This window comes from Sphaeramia orbicularis, chromosome 5, assembly GCF_902148855.1.
Source record: "Sphaeramia orbicularis chromosome 5, fSphaOr1.1, whole genome shotgun sequence".
Classification (NCBI taxonomy): Eukaryota; Metazoa; Chordata; class Actinopteri; order Kurtiformes; family Apogonidae; genus Sphaeramia; species Sphaeramia orbicularis.
In genome coordinates, this window is record NC_043961.1 from 14,101,711 (window position 1) to 14,121,093 (window position 19,383).

The 19,383-nt window shown below is 33.6% G+C and overlaps 1 protein-coding gene across 1 annotated transcript in view; it reads right to left on the reverse strand.

Moving 5' to 3' along the window:
- Nucleotides 1–19,383, reverse strand: part of LOC115419802 (contactin-3-like) — a 133,558-nt gene that overhangs the window by 65,612 nt on the left and 48,563 nt on the right. The window lies entirely within an intron of this gene.

The window sequence follows — 19,383 nt, forward strand, 5'->3', positions numbered from 1 at the left end:
ACTGAATGCGACCCTGAAGTGACCCGCATGTGCAAAAGAGGTCCTGATGTAATACAAGACCACGCAAGTACGCACTGTGTTTACCAGAAGTACGTATGCTTTTCCCACTGTTTACTCTCCTGGGATGCTGCATTGTGACATTTGTCACATTTCAGTGTCTCAAAGGTCAGATAAATGCGCCTGGCTGTTCAAACTGAAGTCACATTGGCAAATATCGGATACGTATCGGATTTAGGACCACATGCGAAAGTGGCCTGGGTCAGATTTGTGCTGTTCAAACTGTCTTTAACAGATGAGATACAGGTCACACATGGGTAAAAAAATTGGATTTGGGCCACATTGACCTGCAGTGTGAACGAAGCCGACGGGCTCATTTATGCTCTACGTTAAAGACGCAGACGGATGTGGACGGAGCGTTCTGTCCATCCCCTGCGTACATTATGTGCACGGTGCGATTTGTTGGGGAGGACGGAGGGGATCAACCCCACCTCTGGTTTTTACACCCCTACTTCTGCTCAGTGAATTTCATCCATAATTTAATGGAGGTTTTTTGCACTAAAACACAAACAAAAATCTGGAGTTGTCATTATTTATAGGTTATTATGTTATTATTTTACTGGTCCGGCCCACTTGAGATCAAATTGGACTGAATGTGGCCCCCGAAAGAAAATGAATTTGAGACCCCTGCTGTAAATGCTCAAAATAAACAAATTTAAAAAAAAAAAAAAAAATTTTTAAATTCCAATGCACTGGACACACAGAAGTTTGCACCATTTTTGGTCAGTACGAACCACTGCAGACCTGGAACACCCAATTGCTAACAAGGACAAAAACGACGTATACGCCAATGCCGAACACAGCACCTCCACGACAGCTCATGGTTTATCAGACGGTGGGCTGATAAAGGCGTCGTATGTAAAGGTCAGTACACAGACTTTTTGGCCTTTTCTGCAAACAAGCTTTAAACACAACACTAACTTGGTGTGTGTTGTGTTTGGAGCGGGTCTGCAGCATACGGAGGCTTTATCAGAGCAGCAGAGCGACTGTAAACAAGCAGCCAGAGCGAACAAAACCAGCAAACAAAAGGCTGAAAAGTCTGTGAGCTGCACCACGGCTTCAGGGGAGGGTCACTGTTTTCACACTCTGTCATAATCAGACCGGACAGATACACACTCATATAACCATCATTAATCCTACAGACACGGACAAAAAGAAAACAGGTGAAAAGTCAGTTATCTGAGTGCTTTGAAGGCAGAAAATAAACAAGACACTTAATTGTTGATAGAAAATGTCTTTGTCAGGTCCTTTGTAAATGTGGAGTGTGTGCATCTGACCAGGAACATACCTCTGGTCCTGGATGTTCTTCAGTGGCAATGGCCTAAGGGTTTGTTGTTTTGGTTTTTTTTTGGTAAATCCAAAAATTTGGGACTAAGGTGCTTTGTTTTTTTTTCTGACATCGCTGCACTGACTACAACAAAAATGTAATCAGAATTAAATTACTTTACTAATCCCAGGGGAGGTGATTGTGTGTTACAGCTGATCCATTCAAGTATAAGAAAAAGTAGTAGGAGAGAAATTATCAATACAATTTTTAAAAAAAAGAAAAAAATGCAACTTCACACACACTCATATATATGTGTGTGTGTGTGTGTGTATATATATATATTAGATATATATTAGGGATGTAACGATATGAAAATTTCATATCACGGTTATTGTGACCAAAATTATCACGGTTATCATTATTATCGCAGTATTGTTGAAAATGTGCTCAAAATGTTCAAAAAGTACTTATGCACACACTGAAATAATATAACCAAGTTGTATTTTGAAAAAACAAAACAACAGCAAAAAAAAAAATCATAATAATAATAATTGGCACAATGCACTTTCTCTGGCAGAAATATTCAAATATTAACCCTTAGTGGTCTGAGCCTATTTTGTCCGTTTTTCAGTACTTTTCATTTTACCTTTATGTACTATATACAGAAATGTTTACTATACCCATGTTTGGTATCTTTTTTTCAGCACAACTTTATCTATCTCATCTGTCTATTATTTTTTTCACTTTAACCTACTATATCAACACAAAAGGACAAAAAACACACAAAAAATATATAAAATCCGATTTGAAAAATGTATATAATTCATTGCATACATAACACAAAGATGCTTAACAAACTTTTTCAACGACTTTAAAAGTGAATATTGGTTCCAAATATTACATATATAAAATCAAAATTGTAATAAATTAAAACTATACTCAAATATTTGACATAAAAGCAGATCTTTAAGTAGGCGTTTTCTCTGCAGTAATCAAACACGGTTATCATGATAATTAGAATTTAAATGGTAATACTAACCGTCTGCAATTTTACCACGGTTTATCATTATACCGGTAATCATTACATCCCATATTTATGTATATATATATATATATATATATATATATATATATATATATATATATATATATATATATATATATATATATATATATATAAATAAAGCCACAATTATACAAACGTATATATAGCTCTGAATATATACACCAAATATACATATTAACCCTTTAAATGCCAAAGGTGCTATATTGTGACAAGCAACATAACCGAATGAAACAGACAACTTTTAGAAATCTTGATTCCAAAACTAAATATAAAAAAAAAATAAAAAAAAAACTTGCTTCTCAAACCTTTTACAGTGGAGTACCCACTGAAATATACTTTTTTATCCAAGTACCCCCAACTCTCACTTCTGCATTTGTGGTTGAAAAAAATTGGCAAAATTTGTTCCTGCGCAAAAGGTGTCTGTTTATATTTTTAAAACTCTGTAAACAAAAAGCATATATTTAACGGTAATCTATATAAAAAATAAAAAAAAATCTGTAAATTTTGCGTGCAAAATATAAACTGAAAAGTGCCTTCTTTCACTCATAAGAAAAATAAATAAATTGGTCATTAATTAATAAATGAACCTTTCATCAACAAAAAATAATCACTTAACTTATCAGATAAACTCATCTTGAATAATATAAAATAGAAATGTTCTTAAAATGAAGATGATTGACAGTAAAACTATTATATGAATGTATTGTGTTTTATATTTCAGCATTCATTCTCATTATTTCTTTTGTGTTCGGTACATGATGAGTTATTTAATGTATTTTTCCCAAAAACTTTTAAGTACCCTGTGGGCTTCTTCCAAATACATCTGCACAATACAATATATTATCAATATGATAATTAAAGATTCGTCTTGTAAATAGGGTCGGCATAAATAAGCTGCTGCTTCAACCTACACCTTTTTGCCCATGTTTAATACAGGAATCCAAACTGTATGTATGTATATATCATGTTTTGTTAAATGGACGAATAAATTACTACTACTACTAAAGAAATATACATAAGTAAGTATGCAAAAATGGTTGTGTAATTAAAATTATGTGGTAACACAACCATTGTTACACCGGTATTACTGTATAACTCTTTCTTTCCTAAAGGAGTATAGTTGCATTTGGCTGTTCTAAATAAAGTTGATGCAGTTGAAAGCGCTGCCGTGGCGATGGCAGGAACAGCGTGCATGTCTGTTCCTTTACTATAGTGGATTAGTGATGAATCACCCTCATCTGTGAGTCATGCATCAAAAACAGCCTAATTTCCCCCATAATCCACCATGATTAATGTACAGAAACATAATAAGCCGTGGCCAAAAATATATCGTCAATAGAGACTCCTGAAAATTTCACAAATCATCTTTTCAGGGAAGAATTATGTCTAATTGACAAGCTCCAGTGTAGTTCAGACCCTGACTCAAAGGACTGGGGTGAGCTGGAGTGCAGCTTTAAGGCCGGGAACTTGTTATGCAGATGGTGTCGTTGTGCAGCGTTTTTGGCCAGGCTGCAACATATATGCGAAGCACTGAATGAAAGATCATTTTAAGAACACATGGCAAAAAACAACTCTATTTTCAGTCTAATTTAACCCAGAAAGACCCAGGTTTACTTTTGTGGCAGTTCCCAATTCTAGATTCCTCTGCATTTATTTTCTTAATTGATTCATCACCATTTATTATATTATTATCCTGTGGATTTAGCCTTTTTCAGTGTATTTTTCTGTATTTAAATTCCTATATTATATGAAAGCTCAGAGTAAATTCAAAAGTTATTGTATCAAAACAGAAAAAAACTGAAAAAAAACCTACTTTTTTCTCCATCCACTGTCATTGATCCAACTCCATGGGTTTGACTGGTGAATCAATGTTGTAGAAGATGACAGTGTTTCCACGGTAACTACAGAGTCTCTATTTTGTAAAGTTTTTATTCATTTTAATTATTATTGTATCTGTTTTGTTTATTTTGTTACATATTTTGTTTATTTTTCTACATTTTCTTGTCTCTTTTTTTTGTTTTTTTTTAATTTTGTGGCTTATTTTGTCAATTTTTGTTCATTTTATTGATCACTTTGACGTTCTTTGTTCATTTTGTTGCTATATTATTCTTTTTTTTTTTTTAATATATTTTTACACATTTTTTGCTTATTTTTTCTGTGATTGATTATTTAGTACATTTTTTATACATTTTTGTTCATTTTTTATAAAGTGTGTCTATCCGCTGTCACTGATCCAACTCCATGGGTTTTACTGGTGAATCAATGTTGTAGAAGATGACAGTGTTTCCATATTCACAACGGAGCCTCTATTTTGTAAATTTTTTATTCATTTTAATTATTATTTTAATTGTTTTATTCATTTTGTTACATATTTTGTTTATTTTTCTACATTTCCTTGTCTCTTTTTTTTGTTTTTTTTTTAATTTTGTGGCTTATTTTGTCAATTTTTGTTCATTTTATTGATCACTTTGATGTTCTTTGTTCATTTTGTTGCTTTATTATTCTTTTTAAATATATTTTTACACATTTTTTGCTTATTTTTTCTGTTATTGATTATTTAGTACATTTTTTATATATTTTTGTTCATTTTTTATAAAGTGTGTCCATCCACTGTCACTGATCCAACTCCATGGGTTTTACTGGTGAATCAATGTTGTAGAAGATGACAGTGTTTCCATATTCACAACGGAGCCTCTATTTTGTAAATTTTTTATTCATTTTAATTATTATTTTAATTGTTTTATTCATTTTGTTACATATTTTGTTTATTTTTCTACATTTCCTTGTCTCTTTTTTTTGTTTTTTTTTTAAATTTTGTGGCTTATTTTGTCAATTTTTGTTCATTTTATTGATCACTTTGACGTTCTTTGTTCATTTTGTTGCTATATTATTCTTTTTTTTTTTTAATATATTTTTACACATTTTACACATTTTTTGCTTATTTTTCTGTGATTGATTATTTAGTACATTTTTTATACATTTTTGTTCATTTTTTATAAAGTGTGTCTATCCGCTGTCACTGATCCAACTCCATGGGTTTTACTGGTGAATCAGTGTTGTAGAAGATGACAGTGTTTCCATATTCACAACGGAGCCTCTATTTTGTAAATTTTTTATTCATTTTAATTATTATTTTATTTGTTTTATTCATTTTGTTACATATTTTGTTTATTTTTCTACATTTTCTTTTCTCTTTTTTTTTTTTTTTTTTTAAGTTTGTGGCTTATTTTGTCAATTTTTGTTCATTTTATTGATCACTTTGATGTTCTTTGTTCATTTTGTTGCTTTATTATTCTTTTTTTAAATATATTTTTACACATTTTTTGCTTATTTTTTCTGTGATTGATTATTTAGTACATTTTTTATACATTTTTGTTCATTTTTTATAAAGTGTGTCTATCCGCTGTCACTGATCCAACTCCATGGGTTTTACTGGTGAATCAGTGTTGTAGAAGATGACAGTGTTTCCATATTCACAACGGAGCCTCTATTTTGTAAATTTTTTATTCATTTTAATTATTATTTTATTTGTTTTATTCATTTTGTTACATATTTTGTTTATTTTTCTACATTTTCTTTTCTCTTTTTTTTTTTTTTTTTTTTTTTAAGTTTGTGGCTTATTTTGTCAATTTTTGTTCATTTTATTGATCACTTTGATGTTCTTTGTTCATTTTGTTGCTTTATTATTCTTTTTAAATATATTTTTACACATTTTTTGCTTATTTTTTCTGTTATTGATTATTTAGTACATTTTTTTATATATTTTTGTTCATTTTTTATAAAGTGTGTCCATCCACTGTCACTGATCCAACTCCATGGGTTTTACTGGTGAATCAATGTTGTAGAAGATGACAGTGTTTCCACATTCACAACGGCGCCTCTATTTTGTAAATTTTTTATTCATTTTAATTATTATTTTAATTGTTTTATTCATTTTGTTACATATTTTGTTTATTTTTCTACATTTCCTTGTCTCTTTTTTGATTTTTTTCATCCATTTAGTTTATTTTGCGGCTTATTTTGTCAATGTTACTTATTTTGTTGATTTATTATTAATTTTTCTTCATTGTATTGATCCCTTTAGCTGTTTTTGTTCATTTTGTTGCTTATTTTATTCTTTGTTTCCTTCATTTTTGTACATTTTCAGCTTATTTTTTTCACGTTATTGATTATTTAGTAAATTTTGTATTCGTTGTATTTAATGTATATGAAGTGTCCATCCACTGTCATTGATCCAACTCTATGGGTTTGACTGGTGAATCAATGTTGTAGAAGATGACGGTGTGTTTCCACGTTCACAATGGATCCTCTTTTTTGTAACTTCTTTATTCATTTTAATTATTATTTTATTTGTTTTTGTTCATTTTGTTATATATTTTGTTTATTTTTCTACATTTTCTTGCCTCTTATATTATTTTTTCTGCAGTTTTGTTTATTTTTGTTTATATCTGATGACCATGAAAAGATGAAAAACTGTATTTTACTCCAAATATTTACATGTATTGACACGATTAGTGGACAAATACAGTAGTTACTAAACATTGTAGATCAGTAGATAGTTTTGGGTCTTTAAGGGTTAACCACGGAGTTTATTGCTATAAATGGAACTATTTTCTGCAGAGGAAATAGTTGATGCTGTTTTAAGGATGAAGAGGATGAAGTCAAAAGGAATCGAAACATGTTCTCCATCATTTCCATGAGAACTGGCCTGGATTTCTCTGTGATATTTAACACCAGAACATACTGTACGTACGGTTGCGTGATATGAAGCCATTTCCCTTCGGTACGTGCATGCATCCTGTGTTTTGTGCCTTAAAAGAATATGTGGGCTTCACACACACTGTGCTAAATGTCAGCCAGCCTGGGAATTCAACCAATTTTCCACAGCCTTATAGAAGCAGCTCCTCATCTGGAGCTAACGAAGGAGCCTCGGCGCTGTTTTGACAAGATGCTCCGCTCATATTGTTCTCTTTCAGACCTCTTTTTAAAGAAGCAACATGGGAGTGATTCAAGCAGCACAGAGTTAAGCATTTCTTCAGTGCACTGGGACGCCTGTGTTCAACTTGTTTTTTTGTTGTTGTTTTTTTTTATTGTATTCAGTCCATCCTGCTCGTGTTATGTCGACGTGTGCTATAAATTTCCAACCTGCATGCGCTGACTTGCAGGGTTTAGTCAAAGTACTGGAAATAGTCCGGGAGACAGGATAACCTACCATGCACCCCCCCCACACAACAAAATATCACCTGATTTTTTGTAACCTTTGTGATGTCCTAAATGAGAAATTGAGTGGTAACACTAAAGCAACTCATTCCCAATGTACAGGGTGGGGAAGCAAAATTTACAATGAACATTTAGTTGTTTTTTCTCAGCAGGCACTATGTCAATTGTTTTGAAACCAAACATATATTGATGTCATAATCATACCTAACACTATTATCCATACCTTTTCACAAACTTTTGCCTATATGAGTAATCAGGAAAGCAAATGTCAAAGAGTGTGTGATTTGCTGAATGCACTCGTTGTATTGTTGATTATTTTATGTTTTTTTGTTATATTTTGGTACAATTTTGTTTTTTGTTTTGGTTTTTTTTTTTTAATTTTGTTGATTACTTTGTTAGTTTTTCGTTAAATTTTTGGATAATTTAGTTCTTTTTTTGTTTTTATTTTTTCATTTTGTTGATTATTTTGTTCATTTTTTGGTCAATTGTTGGATAATTTTGTTCATTTTTTAGTTTTAATTTGTTGATTTATATTGTTCGTTTTTGTTCAATTTTTAGATAATTTTGTTCTTTTTTTTCATTTGTCAATATTGTTTGTTTTTTGTTCAATTTTTTTATCTCTTTTTTTTCCATTTTGTTGATTATTTTGTATGGTTTTACAGGATGGGGAAGCAAAATTTACAATGAACATTTAGTTGTTTTTTCTCCGCAGGCACTACGTCAATTGTTTTCAAACCAAACATATATTGATGTCATAATCATACCTAACACTATTATCCATACCTTTTCAGAAACTTTTGCCCATATGAATAATCAGGAAAGCAAACGTCAAAGAGTGTGTGATTTGCTGAATGCACTCGTCACACCAAAGGAGATTTCAAAAATAGTTGGAGTGTCCATAAAGACTGTTTATAATGGAAAGAAGAGAATGACTATGAGCAAAACTATTACGAGAAAGTCTGGAAGTGGAGGAAGCAACAAAAAACGTACCAAAGCTTTTATTAAAGCTCTCAAATCCAAAATCCTAAAGGATCCAACCAAATCCATGAGAAAAATGGCAATTGAACTTGAGGTAGACAACAAGACCGTTAGAAATGCAGTAAAATATGATTTGAAGTTAAAATCTTACACAAGAACACCAAAACACTTGTTGACAACAGCAACAAATCCAACTTTAGCAATTTTTGGGAATCATGTTTATGGCCGCCTTCTAGCCCAGATCTAAACCCTCTGGATTCTGCTATTTGGGGCGTTTTAGAACATGCTACCAATAGAACATCACACAGCAATGTCCACTTTCTTAAAGATACTATTAAAGAAGAATGGGAGAAGTTGTCACCCGAATATTTGAGGAACACTTGCGCAAGTTTCAGGAAGTGTGTGAAGGCAGTTACAGGGTGGGGAAGCAAAATTTACAATATTTTGAGGCAGGGATTGAAAGACAGTGTATGACCAGTTAGTTTATTGAAAGTCATGAGAATTTATTTGCCACAAGAAAATTTCCATAATAGAAAATGTTTTTATTCTATGTGTCCTCCTTCTTTCTCAATAACTGCCTTCACACACTTCCTGAAACTTGCGCAAGTGTTCCTCAAATATTGGGGTGACAACTTCTCCCATTCTTCTTTAATAGTATCTTCCAGACTTTCTCGTAATAGTTTTGCTCATAGTCATTCTCTTCTTTCCATTATAAACAGTCTTTATGGACACTCCAACTATTTTTGAAATCTCCTTTGGTGTGACGAGTGCATTCAGCAAATCACACACTCTTTGACGTTTGCTTTCCTGATTACTCATATGGGCAAAAGTTTCTGAAAAGGTATGGATAATAGTGTTAGGTATGATTATGACATCAATATATGTTTGGTTTCAAAACAATTGACGTAGTGCCTGCGGAGAAAAAACAACTAAATGTTCATTGTAAATTTTGCTTCCCCATCCTGTAAAACCATACAAAATAATCAACAAAATGGGGAAAAAAAGATAAAAAAAAATTGAACAAAAAACAAACAATATTGACAAATGAAAAAAAAGAACAAAATTATCTAAAAATAGAACAAAAACGAACAATATAAATCAACAAATTAAAACTAAAAAATGAACAAAATCATCAACAAAATGAAAAAATAAAAACAAAAAAAGAACTAAATTATCCAAAAATTTAACAAAAAACTAACAAAGTAATCAACAAAATGAAAAAAAAACCAAAACAAAAAACAAAATTGTACCAAAATGTAACAAAAAAACATAAAATAATCAACAATACGACAAGTGCATTCAGCAAATCACACACTCTTTGACGTTTGCTTTCCTGATTACTCATATGGGCAAAAGTTTCTGAAAAGGTATGGATAATAGTGTTAGGTATGATTATGACATCAATATATGTTTGGTTTCAAAACAATTGACGTAGTGCCTGCTGAGAAAAAACAACTAAATGTGCATTGTAAATTTTGCTTCCCCACCCTGTATTGAGAAAGAAGGACACATAGAATAAAAACATTTTCTATTATGTCAATTTTCTTGTGGCAAATAAATTCTCATGACTTTCAATACACTAATTGGTCATACACTGTCTTTCAATCCCTGCCTCAAAATATTGTAAATTTTGCTTCCCCACCCTGTACTTTTTGACGTCATGTTTTAGGGCAGTATTTCTCAAAATGTGGGGGCGCGAAGGCTTGCCGGGGGGGGCATGGGATCATTTCTAGGTGTTTATTTTTTCTTCAGGTTAGAACATGTAACAGGTGGAACTAATGTTTTAGCGTTGGAGCACCCTGGACTCATTTTAGGGACGTACAACAAAAAAATCTACTGCCATGGTGATCTGTCACTAGACTAGATAAAGAGTTTAGGTTTGGAGAATGGACAAGGATTGGACGGGAAAAGAAAAATATGCAGTGTTTCTGTTTTTGCACAGTTTGCACTTTAATGATCTGAGATGTGCAACGTAAACGGGCTCATTGCAGCCTCTGATATTGTTATAATGTTCAATCTTTGTTACCAAAATTTGTTTGTTGTTCTATAAAAAAAAATTACTTGTAAGATAATTACTCATTTCCTATTTTTATTTGGAAAAATAATGTCTCAGGGAGCAGTCTTATTGAGTTCATTAGTATTGTTCAATCAAAAATCTAAGTTATTTTTAATTTGCACAACAAATTATTCAAGAAAAAGCAAAAAGTATTCTTACGATACTGATGTTTCTTTCAGTAAAAGTAATAATTGCACCACAGGTAAAATGTTGTTGGGGTTTAGGGGGGCTTGGAGATTTTTCATGCTCCAAAGGGGGGCCCGACAGAAAAAGATTGAGAACCACTGTTTTAGGGTACTCCGAAGCGTGATATTTTCCACTGCTCTTGTGGTTCGTTTTTGCCACAAATTGACATAGGTATTGTAGCCATTTATCCCATGGCAATCACAGCATGTTATACATCAGAAAAAATCCTAGAATCTCTAGTTTCCAAATATGATCATTTTGTTTTTGTATCTTTATCACAATAAAAATGACATATGATTTAAGGAGAGCATGTCTTAAAGTTCACCTTTGCGCAAAAAATTTCATAGCAGCAAATAAACTTTTAACCCTCCGGTATCCCACCCAGCGAGGCCCTTACTAAGCACCAAGTGTGCCATTTTGGCACATTTGTGGAATAATGTCAAAAAAAAATTTCATACAGTTTGTTTTTAATTCTTTTACACTTTTTTCTATTTCATCAACTTGAGCCGTAAATAAAAATACCAAATACTCAATAATTGTCACATTTTTTAACCCTTTGAATGCCTTGTTTGTAATGTAAACAAACCATTTTTTTGGATGCAAAAAACACACAAAAATTATTTTTTCCAATATACTACATAAAAAGTGGATCACATATTATTTGATTTTTGCAGCCTGTCATATGTCAATGATTAACTCCAACATCGGTTAATTTGCATTATTATTTTTGGGGCTAGGTCAAATGTTCAAAAATACTAGCATCTGTCACCAAGTGTGTGTAAAATGCACACCTATAAATCAAACTATTAAATATTATATATTGATTTATTTTTCTGCTCTAATTTGATATTATTTTAGTAAATCAAGGTCAGCCATAATCATACATATCAAATAATCATTCATTTTAATTTTTTTTTAACCCTTTAAATCAGGGGTGTCAAACTCATTTGAGTTCAAGGGCCACATTCAGCTAAATTTGATCTGAAGTGGGCCGGACCAGTAAAATAATAACATAATAATATATAAATAATGTCAACTCCAAACTTTTCTCTATGTTTTAGAGTGAAAAAAGTTAATTTATATTTACATTAACATGAATAAACTGAAAAAATAGGTGTAATTTGAACAATATTCTGCCTCAGTTTATCATTTACACATGTACATTATAACTTACAGATCACAGTGGATCTACAAACACACAAAACATTGAGTAACAGGCAGAATATTGTTAAAATTGTACTTACTTCTCTTAAGACATTTCAGGTTATTCACATTTTTTGCAAAATTATACTTTGTTTTAGTGTAAATATGTGAAAATATTTACATTTACAAAGAGAAATTTTGGAGTTGTCATTACTTATATGTTATTATGATAGTATTTGACTGAATCCTGCCCACTGGAGATTGAATTGGTCTGAATGTGGAACCTGAACTAAAAGGATTGTTAATATTTTAGTGTAATTTTTGCATTTCACAAATTCATCCCAAGGGCCGGACTGGACCCTTTGGCGGGCCGGATTTGGGCCCCGGGCCGCATGTTTGACACCTATGCTTTAAATGATCTCTTTTCATCATGATGTCACTATATTTTTTGATGCAAAGAACACAAAATATGTTTGTTGTTGTTGTTTTTTCAAAATACTACATTCAAATTGGATCACATATTATTTGATTTTTGCAGCCTAGCATATGTCAATGATTAACTCTAACATTAACAACGTTAATAAATTAATTTAGACCCTCACCTCTCAAATGAAGCCCAGATATCAGTAAAAGCAGGATTTATGCCTTAATGCTTTCGGATCAAAAACAGTGGTTCTAATGGAAGAAATAGTGCGTTTTAGGCACACTTGGGAGACAGATGCTAGTCTTGTAATTTTCTTTTGTTTACAATGTGCAAATTTTAGTTGGTGGCCAGAATTTTAAAGATCATGCAAAAATGAACAACTTTTGAATTCTAACCTTATTGAAATTGAGAAAAATAATAGGACTACTACTGCACTATTTGCATTTTTATGCATTTCTGAGGTAACGGAAACCCAGCTATTATCCTTTTGTTTTTGCGGTCTTTGACCGTTTTTGCGACATTTCGGAGTTTCTATTACTAGTTTTCTATTGCACTATTTACATATTGCGCATTTCTGAGGGTCACGGAAACCCAGCTATTGTCCTTTTGCTTTTGCGATCTTTGACCGTTTTTGCGACAATTCGATGTTTCCATTACCAGTTTTCTATCATGCAATTTACATTTTTGCGCATTTCTGAGGGTAACAAAACCCAGCTATTGTCCTTTTGCTTTTGTGATCTTTGATAGTTTTTGCGACATTTCAGTGCTTCCATTACCAATTTTCTATTGCACTATTTACATTTTGCTAAATTCTGAGGGTAATGAAAACCCAGCTATTGTCCTTTTGATTTTGCGATCTTTGATAGTTTTTGCGATATTTCGGTGTTTCCATTACCAATTTTCTATTGTGCAAAACCCAGCTATTGTCCTTTTGCTTTTGCGATCTTTGACCATTTTTGCGACATTTCAGTGTTTCCATCACCAGTTTTCTATTGCTCAGTTTTCATTTTGCTAATTTCTGAGGGTAACAGAAACCCAGCTATTGTCCTTCTGTTTTTGCTATCTTTGACAGTGTTTGCGACGTTTTGGTGCTTCCATTACCAGTTTTCTATCGCGCAATTTACATTTTTATGCATTTCTGAGGGTAACAGAAACCCAGCTATTGTCCTTTTGTTTTTGCGATCTTTGACAGTTTTTGCGACATTTCGGTGCTTCCATTACCAGTTTTCTATTGTGCAAAACCCAGCTATTGTCCTTTTGCTTTTGCGATCTTTGACCATTTTTGCGACATTTCAGTGTTTCCATCACCAGTTTTCTATTGCTCAGTTTTCATTTTGCTAATTTCTGAGGGTAACAGAAACCCAGCTATTGTACTTCTGTTTTTGCTGTCTTTGACAGTCTTTGCGACGTTTTGGTGCTTCCATTACCAGTTTTCTATCGCGCAATTTACATTTTTATGCATTTCTGAGGGTAACAGAAACCCAGCTATTGTCCTTTTGTTTTTGCTATCTTTGACAGTTTTTGCGACATTTCGGTGCTTCCATTACCAGTTTTCTATTGTGCAAAACCCAGCTATTGTCCTTTTGCTTTTGCGATCTTTGACCATTTTTGCGACATTTCAGTGTTTCCATTACCAGTTTTCTATTGCTCAGTTTTCATTTTGCTAATTTCTGAGGGTAACAGAAACCCAGCTATTGTCCTTCTGTTTTTGCTATCTTTGACAGTGTTTGCGACGTTTTGGTGCTTCCATTACCAGTTTTCTATCGCGCAATTTACATTTTTATGCATTTCTGAGGGTAACAGAAACCCAGCTATTGTCCTTCTGTTTTTGCGATCTTTGACAGTTTTTGCGACATTTCGGTGCTTCCATTACCAGTTTTCTATTGTGCAAAACCCAGCTATTGTCCTTTTGCTTTTGCGATCTTTGACCATTTTTGCGACATTTCAGTGTTTCCATCACCAGTTTTCTATTGCTCAATTTTCATTTTGCTAATTTCTGAGGGTAACAGAAACCCAGCTATTGTCCTTCTGTTTTTGCTATCTTTGACAGTGTTTGCGACGTTTTGGTGCTTCCATTACCAGTTTTCTATCGCACAATTTACATTTTTATGCATTTCTGAGGGTAACAGAAACCCAGCTATTGTCCTTTTGTTTTTGCGATCTTTGACAGTTTTTGCGACATTTCAGTGCTTCCATTACCAGTTTTCTATTGTGCAAAACCCAGCTATTGTCCTTTTGCTTTTGCGATCTTTGACCATTTTTGCGACATTTCAGTGTTTCCATCACCAGTTTTCTATTGCTCAGTTTTCATTTTGCTAATTTCTGAGGGTAACAGAAACCCAGCTATTGTCCTTCTGTTTTTGCTATCTTTGACAGTGTTTGCGACGTTTTGGTGCTTCCATTACCAGTTTTCTATCGCGCAATTTACATTTTTATGCATTTCTGAGGGTAACAGAAACCCAGCTATTGTCCTTTTTTTTTTGCGATCTTTGACAGTTTTTGCGACATTTCGGTGCTTCCATTACCAGTTTTCTATTGTGCAAAACCCAGCTATTGTCTTTTTGCGATCTTTGACCATTTTTGCGACATTTCAGTGTTTCCATCACCAGTTTTCTATTGCTCAGTTTTCATTTTGCTAATTTCTGAGGGTAACAGAAACCCAGCTATTGTCCTTCTGTTTTTGCTATCTTTGACAGTGTTTGCGACGTTTTGGTGCTTCCATTACCAGTTTTCTATCGCGCAATTTACATTTTTATGCATTTCTGATGGTAACAGAAACCCAGCTATTGTCCTTTTGTTTTTGCGATCTTTGATAGTTTTTGCGATATTTCGGTGTTTCCATTACCAATTTTCTATTGTGCAAAACCCAGCTATTGTCCTTTTGCTTTTGCGATCTTTGACCATTTTTGCGACATTTCAGTGTTTCCATCACCAGTTTTCTATTGCTCAGTTTTCATTTTGCTAATTTCTGAGGGTAACAGAAACCCAGCTATTGTCCTTCTGTTTTTGCTATCTTTGACAGTCTTTGCGACGTTTTGGTGCTTCCATTACCAGTTTTCTATCGCGCAATTTACATTTTTATGCATTTCTGAGGGTAACAGAAACCCAGCTATTGTCCTTTTGTTTTTGCGATCTTTGACAGTTTTTGCGACATTTCAGTGCTTCCATTACCAGTTTTCTATTGTGCAAAACCCAGCTATTGTCCTTTTGCTTTTGCGATCTTTGACCATTTTTGCGACATTTCAGTGTTTCCATCACCAGTTTTCTATTGCTCAGTTTTCATTTTGCTAATTTCTGAGGGTAACAGAAACCCAGCTATTGTCCTTCTGTTTTTGCTATCTTTGACAGTGTTTGCGACGTTTTGGTGCTTCCATTACCAGTTTTCTATCGCGCAATTTACATTTTTATGCATTTCTGAGGGTAACAGAAACCCAGCTATTGTCCTTTTTTTTTTGCGATCTTTGACAGTTTTTGCGACATTTCGGTGCTTCCATTACCAGTTTTCTATTGTGCAAAACCCAGCTATTGTCTTTTTGCGATCTTTGACCATTTTTGCGACATTTCAGTGTTTCCATCACCAGTTTTCTATTGCTCAGTTTTCATTTTGCTAATTTCTGAGGGTAACAGAAACCCAGCTATTGTCCTTCTGTTTTTGCTATCTTTGACAGTGTTTGCGACGTTTTGGTGCTTCCATTACCAGTTTTCTATCGCGCAATTTACATTTTTATGCATTTCTGAGGGTAACAGAAACCCAGCTATTGTCCTTTTTTTTTTTGCGATCTTTGACAGTTTTTGCGACATTTCGGTGCTTCCATTACCAGTTTTCTATTGTGCAAAACCCAGCTATTGTCCTTTTGCTTTTGCGATCTTTGACCATTTTTGCGACATTTCAGTGTTTCCATTACCAGTTTTCTATTGCTCAGTTTTCATTTTGCTAATTTCTGAGGGTAACAGAAACCCAGCTATTGTCCTTCTGTTTTTGCTATCTTTGACAGTGTTTGCGATGTTTTGGTGCTTCCATTACCAGTTTTCTATCGCGCAATTTACATTTTTATGCATTTCTGATGGTAACAGAAACCCAGCTATTGTCCTTTTGTTTTTGCGATCTTTGATAGTTTTTGCGATATTTCGGTGTTTCCATTACCAATTTTCTATTGTGCAAAACCCAGCTATTGTCCTTTTGCTTTTGCGATCTTTGACCATTTTTGCGACATTTCAGTGTTTCCATTACCAGTTTTCGATTGCTCAGTTTTCATTTTGCTAATTTCTGAGGGTAACAGAAACCCAGCTATTGTCCTTCTGTTTTTGCTATCTTTGACAGTGTTTGCGACGTTTTGGTGCTTCCATTACCAGTTTTCTATCGCGCAATTTACATTTTTATGCATTTCTGAGGGTAACAGAAACCCAGCTATTGTCCTTTTGTTTTTGCGATCTTTGACAGTGTTTGCGACGTTTTGGTGCTTCCATTACCAGTTTTCTATCGTGCAATTTACATTTTTATGCATTTCTGAGGGTAACAGAAACCCAGCTATTGTCCTTTTGCTTTTGCGATCTTTGACAGTTTTTGCGACATTTCGGTACTTCCATTACCAGTTTTCTATTGTGCAAAACCCAGCTATTGTCCTTTTGTTTTTGCGATCTTTGATAGTTTTTGCGATATTTCGGTGTTTCCATTACCAATTTTCTATTGTGCAAAACCCAGCTATTGTCCTTTTGCTTTTGCGATCTTTGACCATTTTTGCGACATTTCAGTGTTTCCATCACCAGTTTTCTATTGCTCAGTTTTCATTTTGCTAATTTCTGAGGGTAACAGAAACCCAGCTATTGTCCTTCTGTTTTTGCTATCTTTGACAGTGTTTGCGACGTTTTTGGTGCTTCCATTACCAGTTTTCTATCGCGCAATTTACATTTTTATGCATTTCTGATGGTAACAGAAACCCAGCTATTGTCCTTTTGTTTTTGCGATCTTTGATAGTTTTTGCGATATTTCGGTGTTTCCATTACCAATTTTCTATTGTGCAAAATCCAGCTATTGTCCTTTTGCTTTTGCGATCTTTGACCATTTTTGCGACATTTCAGTGTTTCCATTACCAGTTTTCTATTGCTCAGTTTTCATTTTGCTAATTTCTGAGGGTAACAGAAACCCAGCTATTGTCCTTCTGTTTTTGCTATCTTTGACAGTGTTTGCGACGTTTTGGTGCTTCCATTACCAGTTTTCTATCGCGCAATTTACATTTTTATGCATTTCTGATGGTAACAGAAACCCAGCTATTGTCCTTTTGTTTTTGCGATCTTTGATAGTTTTTGCGATATTTCGGTGTTTCCATTACCAATTTTCTATTGTGCAAAACCCAGCTATTGTCCTTTTGCTTTTGCGATCTTTGACCATTTTTGCGACATTTCAGTGTTTCCATCACCAGTTTTCTATTGCTCAGTTTTCATTTTGCTAATTTCTGAGGGTAACAGAAACCCAGCTATTGTCCTTCTGTTTTTGCTATCTTTGACAGTGTTTGCGACGTTTTGGTGCTTCCATTACCAGTTTTCTATCGCGCAATTTACATTTTTATGCATTTCTGAGGGTAACAGAAACCCAGCTATTGTCCTTTTGTTTTTGCTATCTTTGATAGTTTTTGCGATATTTCGGTGTTTCCATTACCAATTTTCTATTGTGCAAAATCCAGCTATTGTCCTTTTGCTTTTGCGATCTTTGACCATTTTTGCGACATTTCAGTGTTTCCATTACCAGTTTTCTATTGCTCAGTTTTCATTTTGCTAATTTCTGAGGGTAACAGAAACCCAGCTATTGTCCTTCTGTTTTTGCTATCTTTGACAGTGTTTGCGACGTTTTGGTGCTTCCATTACCAGTTTTCTATTGCGCAATTTACATTTTTATGCATTTCTGAGGGTAACAGAAACCCAGCTATTGTCCTTTTTTTTTGCGATCTTTGACAGTTTTTGCGACATTTCGGTGCTTCCATTACAAGTTTTCTATTGTGCAAAACCCAGTTATTGTCCTTTTGCTTTTGCGATCTTTGACCATTTTTGCGACATTTCAGTGTTTCCATTACCAGTTTTCTATTGCTCAGTTTTCATTTTGCTAATTTCTGAGGGTAACAGAAACCCAGCTATTGTCCTTCTGTTTTTGCTATCTTTGACAGTGTTTGCGACGTTTTGGTGCTTCCATTACCAGTTTTCTATCGCGCAATTTACATTTTTATGCATTTCTGATGGTAACAGAAACCCAGCTATTGTCCTTTTGTTTTTGCGATCTTTGATAGTTTTTGCGATATTTCGGTGTTTCCATTACCAATTTTCTATTGTGCAAAACCCAGCTATTGTCCTTTTGCTTTTGCGATCTTTGACCATTTTTGCGACATTTCAGTGTTTCCATCACCAGTTTTCTATTGCTCAGTTTTCATTTTGCTAATTTCTGAGGGTAACAGAAACCCAGCTATTGTCCTTCTGTTTTTGCTATCTTTGACAGTGTTTGCGACGTTTTGGTGCTTCCATTACCAGTTTTCTATCGCGCAATTTACATTTTTATGCATTTCTGAGGGTAACAGAAACCCAGCTATTGTCCTTTTGTTTTTGCTATCTTTGATAGTTTTTGCGATATTTCGGTGTTTCCATTACCAATTTTCTATTGTGCAAAATCCAGCTATTGTCCTTTTGCTTTTGCGATCTTTGACCATTTTTGCGACATTTCAGTGTTTCCATTACCAGTTTTCTATTGCTCAGTTTTCATTTTGCTAATTTCTGAGGGTAACAGAAACCCAGCTATTGTCCTTCTGTTTTTGCTATCTTTGACAGTGTTTGCGACGTTTTGGTGCTTCCATTACCAGTTTTCTATTGCGCAATTTACATTTTTATGCATTTCTGAGGGTAACAGAAACCCAGCTATTGTCCTTTTTTTTTGCGATCTTTGACAGTTTTTGCGACATTTCGGTGCTTCCATTACAAGTTTTCTATTGTGCAAAACCCAGTTA